At 31.9% G+C, this 12,533-nt stretch overlaps 1 protein-coding gene across 12 annotated transcripts in view; it reads right to left on the bottom strand.

Moving 5' to 3' along the window:
* The window catches only part of DEUP1 (deuterosome assembly protein 1), a 140,805-nt gene that overhangs the window by 106,641 nt on the left and 21,631 nt on the right, over positions 1-12,533 (bottom strand). The gene's annotated exons all lie outside the window — the stretch shown is intronic.

Genomic DNA, 12,533 nt, shown 5'->3' with positions numbered 1-12,533 from the left:
TCAAAATATTCTACCACTAAGCAAATAATAAATATGGAAAGCAATTTATTTCCAACTTAAAGCTCATTTCAGAACTACAGATTATTAATGTGAAATTTTTAGATGAGTTTAAGCCTAAAATGGGTTATAAGTATAAATGCTAATTGTGAAAAAGGTAGAACTTGAATTAGTCATCTTGTACATTTTCTTATATTGAATGAAATTAGGATAATAGAATTTTAAAGGTAAAAAGAGCCAGTGTGATTTAGTAGGAAAATATTTACCCAGAATTTTGAATCTTAGCAATGCTTATTTACTATATCTGAGTAATCTGTGGTGAGCCTAAAACTTGTCTAGATTCTAGGCCTTACTTTATCTGCATAATGAGGAAAACAGTTAGATTATCAGTAAGATTCCTTCTAGATCTTATTATTATAAATGAAATATAGCATTTTATAGATCAGGAAAAGGAGGTAACATGTATAATCAAAGCTAAAACCCAAATATCTTGACTACCAATCTAATAGCTTCCCCAATGATAGCAAACTGATAAATATTTGATGTCATTAGTCAAAACTTGTTTAAAATAAGTCAGTACCAGTCAACTTCACTGTGACATAGATAAAACAGGATATTAAAAAACAAAACATCAAGAATCTACAAAAGAACTTCTGGAGTAACTCAATCTGAGGAAAGAGTATGTATATATTCTCATCTGGACACTGTATTCCAATCTTAAGAGAAAAAAAAATAATTAAAAGGTTCTATTCTCAAGCCCTCTAATCCTAAATATGTACATTTGTTTGGGGAAAGGGAACTGAGGCTAAGAAGAGACTGTTCTGTTATCTTTTAACTCTTGCCTTCTATGTTATGTATTCAGAATTGTAATGTAGACTTCAAGTCTGCAGTGTATAAGTCTACTAACAAACCTCTTCCCTTTATTTTAGTCATCACTGAACAGGACTAAGGGGCTCTTCTTCAATCTGTATAAACAACAATCACATTAATGATTATAAAAATAACATCAATAATAACACATTTATATGTCTGTCTTCCAGAACTGTTTCTTCCTTTCCTACTGCCTCTACTGTAGATATGAAGGTAGCTGCCTTGGCTCAGATGAACAGCCCTATCCAGTTATCCCAGTTATTAGAGATAACTCAAGAAAAATTAGAGTATTTTATCCATTCTAGAACACTGTGAATATTACCTTTCTTTGGTATCTTTAAGTAAAAAAGGCATTAAATGGATGACTGACTCAGTGAGATTTCTGACCTCTATATGAGCTTTTGTTATACCAGAGACAGCAGTAGTAACAGCAAAACAGAGGAATAATCTTAGATAATACATCACTATTTTTATCAGCCAGGGAGAATTATGCCTATGAATAGATTGGAAGTACTCTCTTATTCAGTAAGCTGAGACAGTAAACATTTAACAAGAGTTACATTTACACAATGTTTTAATGTTTACAAAGTACAAACTTTCCAATATGGACAGTCATAGCTCTCTCTCTAGCAAGACTTGCTAGTCCCAACAAGGACGTGATGAAATAAACTTTTTTTTTAAAAAAAATAAGGCAAACAAGTTCCTTGACTTGGGAGACATTCTGTATCAGGAGTTCTTAAAACATTTTTTTTGTGCCGTGAATTACCCTTAGATAGTCTGGTAACACTCGAAGACATATTCCTTCTCTGAAATAATGCTTTTAAATCAATGAGGAAAATGCTATCTTTCACAGCTAAAGGTTGATAAAAATAAAAATGTAATTTTTCCCCATTCAAGTTCATGGTCCTCCTAAAATGTACTCATGTACACCTGGAACCTCAGCTTCAAAACTTCAAAATGTCATTTTTTTGATTCAATAATTAATCCTATCGGACCCTCCAGATATCCAAATACCTGATGAAAATTTTAATTACTGAATCACAGAATGAAATGTTCTTCTTGAAAGTGTTTTTCTTTCTGCCCTTCAGAAAGTCTTTTTGGTAATTATTAGTATCATCAGCATTCAAAATATCTATTATTTCTGTCAGTATTCAAAATATCTATTATTTCTGCACTGTCTACTTAAGGTAATGATATTTACTTCCTCACAGCTTTAACTCATTCTATTTCATATTATTTGTGGACAATAATTTACTATCAACATTCTATCTGTGAGAAAGATTCACTTGGAGAATTGGTGCTAATTTGGTAACCTATTCCGAAAATTTACACATTCCTCATCTTTAATCAAAGGAAACTTTTCCAAAATATATTGCACAGTTTTCTCTCATTTCTCATTATGTTTGACTTTAGAATCTAAGTAAATCAACATTAAAAATTGCATCTTAAATATTTTAACAAGATTAAAAGCTAAGTATACTAATTATCTCAAGCATAACATTTCATATTCTGAATAACACTCTGGTACATATATTAAATCAAGAAGAAGGTAAAAAAAACACCAAATTCAAATCCTACTCTATAATTATCTATCACTAAAAGAATTCCACGAAAAAGGAACCTAACAACCTTGCTATAGCTTAAGGTGAACCTAGGGGTCTGAAATATTTTTTAAGGCAAATACAAAAATATGATGAAGTTAATCAGAAATAAATTTGTCCATTCATTCAAGAGTTTGCTAAACCTTTACTTACAGGAAATTCATTTTTGTTACTTAAAGATTTTGATTTATGGAAGCTTGAAGCAATATTAAACTTGAATTACTCTCTTTAAATATAGGTTAATCCATCAGAACCTAACTAAGGTAGACTTTAGCAAACATTGACAAAATAGTTTCATCAGCATTGTATAACCTTTCATAGAATAGACTTTTAAAATATTTGAAAGATCATGAAATTATTCTTCTGCATCCTGGTTTGCTGATCATTTTTGTCAACATAGTTGGCTTTCTAAATGTGTGCTTTGTTTTGTCAATCCCATCTTTCAGGAAAAGTGGCATAATAGATTATTTGCTTATTAAAAATGTTGCTTTTATTAGCATTGAGATCCTCTGATTTATTCACTAAGAACCATTATATAGAGTAGGTATAGATGCTATGCATTAATGTATCTTTCTCATATGCCCTATTATCATCACCTTTTATGGATAAAGAAATTGAGACTGAGAGAGGTTAAATGCCTTGCCTATAATCTCTCAGCTAATAAGTATCTAAATAAGGATTCAAATTTCATTAATCCTAACTTCAAGTATAATCCTCTATCCCATATACTACTCTAGCTGATATTTGTGAAGGGCTTTCAGTGCAAAGCAAATCAGTTTATATTTGTTCCTAGAGGCAAAAGGGAGTATTCACTGGAGTTTATTAAAGAGGAAATTGACATGATCAGACTTGCATTTTGGAAAAATCACTTTGGTGGCTGTGTGGAAGATGGATTCAAATGGGTAAAGATTTAAATAGGCAAACCAGTTAAAAAACCTATTAATAGTCCAACAAGAGGTGATAAAGGCCTGTGTGAATGGAGAGAGCAGATATATAAGAGAGATGTTGTGGAAGCAACAAGATTTGGTAACTGTTGTTTGTTGGTCTTTCGTTCTTTAAGAGGACCATGGTATTAGGGAGTGATTCCATGATACACAAGGAAGTCGGATTTCAGTGAGCGAGAGCTGTGAAAGGTTACCTGCCTCACTTTCCCCTTCAGAACCATCTGGGTCCCAGTGGCAAGAGAGAGATCAAGATTACTGGAGATAACCCTGGATTGAAATTCACTGAGTGAGAGTGAAGAATCAAAGATGATAACTGGGTTAAGAAGTATATAATAGCTTAGAATTTTGTTGGTATTCTCACCAGAATAGAAAGTTTAGAATAGGGATAAATTTATGGGAAAAGAGAATTCATTCAGTCTGAAATATTCCAAAGGAAATTGATGATGTGGAGTTCAGGGGAGAAACTAAGATATATGATAAATGAACCATGGTGACGTAACCAGGAGAAACACTTTATGGAAAAAAATAGATACCTTTCTGTAATACTTATGTTACAATATAAATTGTTCTGCCCTTAGTTTACTATACTTATTAAAAATTGAACAATTTTGAAGACTTTTATTGACTTATGAAAAAGTAATGACCAGAACCAAAATAATTTATATAACACATCACTCTAAAAGCAAACAACTTTGAAAATTATAAGAACAATGATCTATTGATCATACAGTGACCATTCATGATTTTAGATAACCAACAATAAAACAATAAAAACATGACAAAGAGGTGATAGATTTAGGATGCAGAATGAGACATATATATATATATATATATATATGTAAATATACAGAGAGAGAGAGTGTATGTATATATACATATATTTGTATATGTGTATCTATATATAGACACACATACAGTTAATCATCAACTTTAACAGAGGTAAAATTCCCTAAAAATGACACAAAAGTTAAATATGTAAATGCTGACGCATTGAATCTATAAGAATTAGGTTTCCATGACCACCAAAACCTGTAACTTTTTGCTAGAATTTGCTGAATATACTTTTTTGCATATAATTATTTAAAATCATAGATTCTGATAATATGTACTTTTCATAACATGGTAATCATGAAGAAACTCACAAAATGCATTACACAAAATAAAACTGGTAACATGTAAAACATTTTTCTTACTAGCAAAATTCCTTAAAATTCTGTGACCTTTTGTGATAACATCTCAATGAAAAAAAATTTGTTTCAGTCAATATTCACTTTTCTTAACATGAAATTTGTAGTATCATAAATACTGTACAGCAAATAAAACATTTTTAAACCTGGATCTTATCTTCCACTGTGTCAGAAGGCAGTGAGAGGACATTGTGCTGTATACAATACTGCTTTAAATCTTTCTACATTGGTAACTCTCTGAAACATTGGCACCTGCTGTTGGAAGATGCAGAGATCTGGTGAAGTCCTCAAAATCACTTCCCACTCTGTCCTTCACAGATGGTGGATAGTTTTGGAGATAGTGAACTTGAATAATTTATCAGCTTGAAATAATCCATCATCATTGTCTGCTACATGCACCATTTGAGATCCTTAAAGGTCTTGGAATATGGAAACATTACAGGCAGAGGAGAGCTCATAACCTTGAGGCTATGATTGAAGATAGTGATCGATCAACAGCCCCAATGTCTCCAACCAGTCAATTATGCCAAGCCACTTTTTAAGCTTGGAAACTATGAGTAATACAAGCTTGGGAGCTTGTTCATTGTCATCATTTTCACTGCCCTAAAAACCATCCTAGAACCATTATATTTAACTAATTTGTCAGCGGTTCCACACACCTGTGCCCATCATGCCTCTTTTTTTTCCTACTGCACATGGGTACAAATGTGTACAGTTGCCAAACAAATGTGTACAGTTGCCATTGCAAAAATTAAAGAGGTTATTAATAAAATAATTTGAATACTTGATGTTGCTACATAATTGCATATATGTGTGTATGTGTATATAATTTGCATATATACAATCACTTCTTAAATTCACTTTTCTTTTGCAACATCGAATATATATATATATATATATATATATATATATATACACATACACACCTTTTGCAACATCAAGTATATATATATGTGTGTGTGAGTTGAGTGTGTGTGTGTGAGAGTGTGTGTGTGTGTACATACATACACAAATAGCCATTTGAGAGAATTTGCTTGACTTATTGTTATAAGGAATTTTTTTTCAGGGAGTTTGGGGATGGGAAGGAGAGAAAATATATTTATGTTCATATAAAAATAAGAAAGATGGGAAGATATTACAGATGAATAATACTGCATTCATTTTCAGATGAGATCATTTTATTATTATTTTTACTTGTGTTACTTTGTTGTTGCTGAATCATTTTCAGTTATATCTGACTCTCCCTTGCAAAAATACTGTAGTTTGCCATTTCCTTCTCCAACTCATTTTTGTAGCTTATTTTTTCAGATAAGGAAACTGAGATAAAGAAGGTTAAATGACAACTACCTAGCAAGTGTCTAAAGTCACATTTGAACTCAGAGAGATGAATTTTTCTAACTCCAGGCCCAATATTTTACCCACTATAACTCTTAATTTGTTGAGAGACATTTTGTGGAATGGAAGTTAATTTGTACATTTTTGTAATGCAAAAAAATCAATAATTGTTTTTTGTAAAAGAGGGAAAAGAGGCAAAGGAAACCCAAGAAAAAGCAATCACACATGTAGGAGGGAAAATAGACAGAAGAGAATAGTATTATGAAAACCCACAGAGGAGACAGTATTCAGTAGGAAAGGGTGGTCAATGGTGCTAAATGCTGTGAAGTCATCAAAAAAAGTTGAAGACTGAGAAACACAGGGATCCCTATTGTTAGGAATAGTTCCCTCTGTTTCTGTTAAGAGTTTGATATCACTTACCTATAACATTTCCCTGATCTATTAGTATGATAACTTTAAGAAAAAGGAAATATTATCATGTAAGTATTCTTAAAAAAAAAAAAAAAAACTATTTTAACAACATTTTGTTCCAAATACTTTCCCTACCTACCACCCTCTACCACTCTCCATTGAAAAGGCAAGTAATATATCAATTATCCATGTGAAATCATGCAAAAATATTTCTATATTAGCCATATTTTCTTTTTCTTTTTTTGCTGAGGCAATGGGGGTTAAATGACTTGCCCAGAGTCACACAGCTAGGACATGTTAAGTGTCTGATATTGGCCATATTTAAAAAAAAAAACCAAGAAAAATAAAGAAAATAAAATTATATTTCAATTTGCACTCAGCATTTATCAGTTCTCTCTCTCTCTGAAAGTGGGTAGCATTTTTTTCATTATGAATCTTTTGGAACTACATCAAGACATCCATCTTTTTTGCAGTGGCTTCCTCCTTTTGTAAATGTTCATTAATTATCTCTTCAATAATTCATTTTGCAATCAAAAGTCAAGTTCACTAGCCTACAGTTTGCTGATCCTATTGGTTCCTCTCCTCCCTAGTTTTTTTAGAAATCTGGAATATTTGCCCTTCTTCTAGTTTATGATACCATTCTCAGTTTCCATGATTTTTCAATGATTACTGATAGTCGCTCAGCAATTACACTTATGATTTCAGTACCTGGGAATGTTAATTTATCTGGGCCAAGTGATTTGAATTCATCAGTGGCACCACTTTTCATAAACATATAGAATCATATTGGTGGACACTTTGCATCTACTTCGTTACTACTATAAAAGTACTTCTATAAACATTTTTGGTGAACAGAGTCTTTCTCTTTTTCAAAGCTTTTATAAATGTTTTAATTATCACAGTTCTATTAAAATTTATAATGTGAAGAATGCTACATTGGTCATAAACATTTTGAGGGTTATGAGAGAACAGAGAAGAGCACAAATTTTTAACTACCCATTTTTGAAACTGAGCAGGGGAAAATCGGCCTTTAACATTATGATCTTGAGATGAAGAGAGCCATCTGCATCCAGAGAGAGGACTGTGGGGACTGAGTGTGGATCACAACATATTATTTTCACCTTTTTTTTTTTTGTTGTTGAATTTTGTTTTCTTTCTCATTTTTTTTCCTTTGGGATCTGATGTTTCTAGTGTGGCATGACAATTGTGGAAATATATATAGAAGAATTGCATATATTTAACATATTGGATTACTTGCTCTGTAAAGGAGAGGGTGGGGGGAAGAGAGGAAAAAAATCTAGAACACAAAGTTTTGCAGGGCTGAATGTTGAAAACTATGCATGTTTTGAAAATAAAAAACATGTAATTTATTTGCTGGAATTCTTTGAAAATATGATGACTAAGAGAGAAGGGAAATTTGACAGGTGAAGTCCAATTTTTTAAAGAAAGCATTTGACAAAGTTCTGTGGGAGAGAGAAATGAAGATAGTAAAGAGTCCTAGAACAAAATGTAAGTAAAAGGCTTCACATAGAAAAATTACTTTAGCAAGGGGAAAAAGAAAGACTTACACATTTAAATGCCTTTTTAATTGGAAATATCACTTGGAAAACCCAACTCATGCTATGTTTACACATGTTTAAGAATTGATCATAAAGTAATGAGATTAGGATTGGTTTAAAAAACAAAGGAACAAAATATCAGCTATTATATACTGAAAGGAAGAATGCCCTTTAACAGTCACTCTGTAAAGTATATATTCATTCTAAGGATGCTGTCATTGGTCAAAGCATTTGGTGGCTTTTGAAAAAAAATATTCTTCTTTAAAACCAATTTTTTTGGCTAAAATTAGGAAATAAATTTCACTCATTTGTTCAAGTCACAAATGGTACACTATTTATAAAAGCTACTAGTGAACAGGACCAATAATATAAAGTAAAATATTTCTGTATATATAGTTAGATATCATCTGATGATGTTAGGAACTCCAAAATACTTTTGAAACCTCAAAATCAGTACAGTTCTATTATTGAAAACAAATAATTATATCTAGTGATAGGAAACACATTTTTTCTAAATATATTATTACTAAAAAACAAATTACATTTCTAAGACAAGGAATGAATAATACAAACTTATGAAAGGGACTATAAGGGACTATTTTTTTAATTTAATTTTTTTATTATAATAACTTTTTATTGACAGAACCCATGCCAGGATAATTTTTTACAACATTATCCCTTGCACTCATTTCTGTTCTGATTTTTCCCCTTTCTCCCTCCACTCCCCTCCCCTAGATGGCAAGCAGTCCTATGTATGTTGAATATATCGCAGTATATCCTAGATAAAATAAATGTGTGCAGAACCAAACAGTTCTCTTGTTCACAGGGAGAATTGGATTCAGAAGGTAAAAATAACCTGGGAAGAAAAACAAAAATGCGGTTTACATTCATTTCCCAGTGTTCTTTCTTTGGGTGTAGCTGCTTCTGTCCATCATTGATCAGTTGAAACTGAATTAGGTCTCTTTGTCAAAGAAATCCACTTCCATAAGAATACATCTTCATACAGTATCGTTGTTGAAGTATATAATGATCTCCTGGTTCTGCTCATTTCACTTAGCATCAGTTCATGTAGGTCTCTCCAAGCCTTTCTGTATTCATCCTGCTGGTCATTTCTTACAGAACAATAATATTCCATAACATTCATATACCACAATTTACCCAACCATTCTCCAATTGATGGGCATCCATTCATTATTTCCAGTTTCTAGCCACTACAAACAGGGCTGCCACAAACATTTTGGCACATACAGGTCTATAAGGGACTATTTCAAAGACATTTAAAAATGAGTAAATAAAATTAACTATTTACTATGTGCTAGGTACTTTGCTAGAGGTTAAAAGATACAAAACAAAAATTAAATAGCCCCTGCTCTAAGGCTGCTTACATTCTTTCTATATTCTATGTATATTTTATATGCATGTGTATACACACCCAGATAAAGATAATTCAAGGAAGAACAAAAAAGAAGTGAAACCTTAGATTAGGGAAGGGCCAGGATTTGGCCACAGAACTAGTAAGTATCTATTACCAGATTTAAACTAAGAAGATTCTTTCTGGCTTCAAGCCTGGAATTCTTATCTACTGTGTCACCCAGTTACCCTGTATTGTCTGTCTGTCTGTTTGTCTCTGTATGTATGTGTGTATATGTGTATGTGTATGTGTGTGTGTATGTGTATGAAGAAATTAAAGTCATCTGTAGTCATATGAAAAAATGTTCTAAATCACTATTGATTAGAGAAATGCAAATTAAAACAATTCTGAGGTACCCACCTCTCTCTCACACATACATATACACACATATGTACACACATCTTGAAGTTCATAGATTCCAGAACTACTGATAATAGGTAACGGTGGAGCTGAGTCTTGAAGGAAACCAGAGATTTCAAGGAGCAGAGGTGAGGAAGGAAGAATGAAGGTTAAAGGCAGGGAGACAATACTGTACAGAGCACAGTATTGTTAGGCCAGTGGGATTGGATCACAGATTTTTAGAGTGATATGTTTTTGGGTTTTTTTTAAAGTGGAAAATTAAGTTGGGGGTTGAATAATAATTATTTCATAAACCATGTTTATATATTTATATATGTATGTAAATGAGTATATGTGTGTATGTTGACTACTATTAAATTTTAAGTATATGTTGACTCCTATTAAATTGTAAGTTCCTTGAGGGCAAAAAATGTTTCACTTTTGACATTTTAGTTCCAGACCTTAACGAATGTCTATAATATATAAAGTACTTAATAAATGCTTCCCAACGGATTGATTTCAGTTAAAATCACATGAAATGAAGATTGCAAAAACCCATATTCTCTAAATGGCATCTACTATCTCTGTATTCCTTTGTTTAAATCAGGCCTATGCCATTTCTGTGTACCTAAATAACTGTGGGAACTGGAAGATACAAATGGTAAAGAAAAATATTTCCCAGGGTTAATTCCAGAGTGGGGAATGCCAGACAAAGAGAAAGTGCTATTTTGAGAGTAAGCCCCAGGATCAAACCTGTTCTGTATAAGCCCAAAGTTTAGGCTTCTACTATAATAATAAATGTAATCTCATATTACTTCAAGACTCAACAGTCAATTTATTGAATACTTACTGAGTATGTGCTCAGTTTAGTTTTAGGCACTGTGGCTACTACAGAAAAACAATAAAACTGGTGTTTACCCTTAAGATACTGAATATACTCTTAGAAAAACTAGAATCATAGATAATTTTGAGATTCCATATGTATACAAAAGTTATACAGATAACTGTATAGGCAGTTCAAATGCTTTTCTTTTTTTTTTTCAATTTAATATTTTATTTTTCCAATTATATGTAAATTTTCAACATTCATTTGTGGAAGATTCTGTGTTCCACATTTTTTTCTTCCTCTCTCCCTCCCTTATCTTCTTCCCTCCCCAAGACAGCAAACAATATGATATAGTTTATGTATGTACAATCATTTTAAAGATATTTTCATATTTGTCATGTTGTATAAGAAAAAATCAGATCAAAAGGGAAAAAAACCACTAGAAAGAAAAAACAAACAACCAAAACGCATCAAAAATACTGTGCTCTGATTCACATTCAGTCTTTATAGTTCTAGTCTCTGTATACGGACAGCATTTTCCAACTCAAGTTTATTGGAATTGTCTTGGATAAACTATCATAGTTAAACTTCATATAATCACAATCTTGTTATTACTATGTATAATGTTCTGGTTCTGCTCACTTCATTCAATATCACTCTTTCCAGTTTTTGTTTTTGTTTCTTTTCTGAAATCAGCCTGCTCATCAATTCTTATGGAACAATAGTATTCCATTATATACATATTGTATAACTTATTCAGTCATTGATCCACTCAATTTCCAATTTCTTGCCACCACAAAGAGAGCTGCTACAAACATTTTTGTACACATAAATCTCTTCCCTTCTTTTATGATTTCTTTGGGATATAGACCTACTAGGAATACTGTTGAATCAAAAGGTATGCATTTTTATTAGTCCTTTGGCCATAGTTCCAAATTGCTCTCCAGAATGGCTGAATCAGTTCACAACTCCACCAACCATGTATTAGTGTCTCTTTTTTCAAATTGCTTAGATCTTACTTTATTTGGGTGAAAAGTATCTTTGTGTTCATTTAATTCCTAGATTTCTCTCGCCAGGTAGACACTCCAAATATTTTATAGTATATGTAGTTATTTTAAATGAAATTTCTCTTTCCAATTCTTGCTGCTGAGCTTTGTGGGTAATATATAGAAATGTTGATGATTTATGTGTCTTTATTTTATATCCTACAACTTTGCTAAAGTTGTTAATTATTTCAAGTAATATTTAGTTACTTCTCTAGGATTCTCTAAATATACCATCATATCATCTACAACAAGTAATAGTTTTGCTATTAAATGCCTTTCAATAGGACTGGTAAAACAAATAAGGATTTGTAGAACAAACATATATAGAAGACAAACAAGAAGTTTAAATATCAGATTAAGGGGTATCCAAAAGGATTCTGTCCTCCCACAAAAGATATTAGACATTGTATTTCAGGACCTATTTAGAGAAAAATTTCCACTGCAGACTAAAACAGTGACTACTTTAAGTAGAAGTACAAGCAAAAATAAATGTTAACTTTGACTTACTCTGGCACATAATTATAAAACTACAGAATGACAAAGGTAAAGAAAAAATCTCTCTAAATATCAAGAAAAAGAAGCCACATTTAAAGAGGAGGGGGAGAATAGACTAACAAAAAAACAAAATTCCAATTAGAAAACATTTAAGAGACATAGTATTATACACACAGAGATATATCTATATACCTATATATCTAAAACAAAGCTAAACTGATAAATTAGTGAGGATGATATCAAAACAATCACTGTGACATCTGGGTTTTTTTCAGTTTGAAGGATTTTTTTAATTGGTGGGGGAGCCAAGGAGGTATTTGTAGGTAGGTTATCAGGGAAACAACTAGCAAATGGGAAGAGATTAAAGAAAATATGGGATGGAATTTGGTCACATATGCATATAAAAGAGTTTGCCATGACAAGAATGGCTTCATATGAGACAAATATAAGAATAGAGAGCAATGGAAGGCATCTAAGTGATGTGACAGGAAGGGAAAAGGGAGAACTCATGG

The sequence above is a fragment of the Sarcophilus harrisii genome, chromosome 3 (genome assembly GCF_902635505.1).
Source record: "Sarcophilus harrisii chromosome 3, mSarHar1.11, whole genome shotgun sequence".
Taxonomy (NCBI): Eukaryota; Metazoa; Chordata; class Mammalia; order Dasyuromorphia; family Dasyuridae; genus Sarcophilus; species Sarcophilus harrisii.
Note: the sequence above shows the minus strand (reverse complement) of the source record. Positions and strands in the feature narration are given on the sequence as shown.